Consider the following 1090-nt stretch of genomic DNA (forward strand, 5'->3'; position numbering starts at 1 on the left):
CCACCACGCCCGGCTTCTTTTCTTTTCTTGACTGCAGCATTATCCAGTGGTCCCGACCACTGTACTGTTCCGGGAGTACAGGGTAAAGGGGCTGGTGTTAGGAAGGAGATGCAGGCGGAAGGCTGGGGAAAGGATGGTGGAGACCAAATGCAGAACAAGTTAGGTGCCCACAGAGCCTGGGGTTTCCCCGGGGACATCGCAGGGGAAAACCAGGATTCCGCACTGGGGACAGAGACCCAGCTATTCAGGTGGGTGTCACCTGAAAGGCGCTTCGGCCTAACAGCACAAAGACATGTATTCTACAGCCCCAGGTCTGGCCTGGCAGACAGGTCTGCAGCTAGAACACCAGCTGAGGTTCCAGCTGCAGCCCTGCGGGAGAAGGGTAAGGGGCAGACGATCCAGGCTCCTCCACCCCCTTAAAAGATGTCTCCTGTTTTTGAGACACGGTCTTGCTGTATGGTCCAGGCTGGCCTTGAACTCACTTTGTAACCCAGGCTGATCTAGAACTCCTGGAGATCCTCCTGCCTCTGCCTCCCGATGGCAGGGGGGTGACAGTGTGGCCTGATCCAGGATATCACTGAGAGAAGAACCACCTAAGGCCATGGTCTGTGTTGTGTGTGTGTGTGTGTGTGGGGGGTGTTTGGGGCGTGGTCAAGCACCAGATAAAAAATAGGGAGGTCAAGCAGGGCGTGGTAAGCACACCAGTAATCCCAGAAGATGTCAAGGCAGAGTCCAGCCTGGCCAATTTAGCTACTCAGTGAGACTGTCTCAAAATAAAAAGCTAAAAAGGGTTGGGGATGTAGCTTAATACAAAGGCCCTAGGTTCAGTCCCCAGTACTGCAGAAATAATAATAAATATGTAAGGAAAGAAAAATAGGGGGGGCCGGGGATATAGCTCAGTGGCATAAGCAGCTGCGTGGCAAGTGCAAAGTCCTGAGTTTGGTTCCCAGCACGAAAGAAAAAAAAAAGAAAAGAAAAGAAAAAAAGAAAGAAAGAAAGAGAAGAAAAATAGGGAGGCCACCTGTGGCCTCTATGGCCCATCTGTCCCTGTGAGGCAGTAAGGACCCCTGCTGGGTGTCACCTGAAAGGC

This window comes from Chinchilla lanigera, unplaced genomic scaffold, assembly GCF_000276665.1.
Source record: "Chinchilla lanigera isolate Chin_1 unplaced genomic scaffold, ChiLan1.0 scaffold00094, whole genome shotgun sequence".
Classification (NCBI taxonomy): Eukaryota; Metazoa; Chordata; class Mammalia; order Rodentia; family Chinchillidae; genus Chinchilla; species Chinchilla lanigera.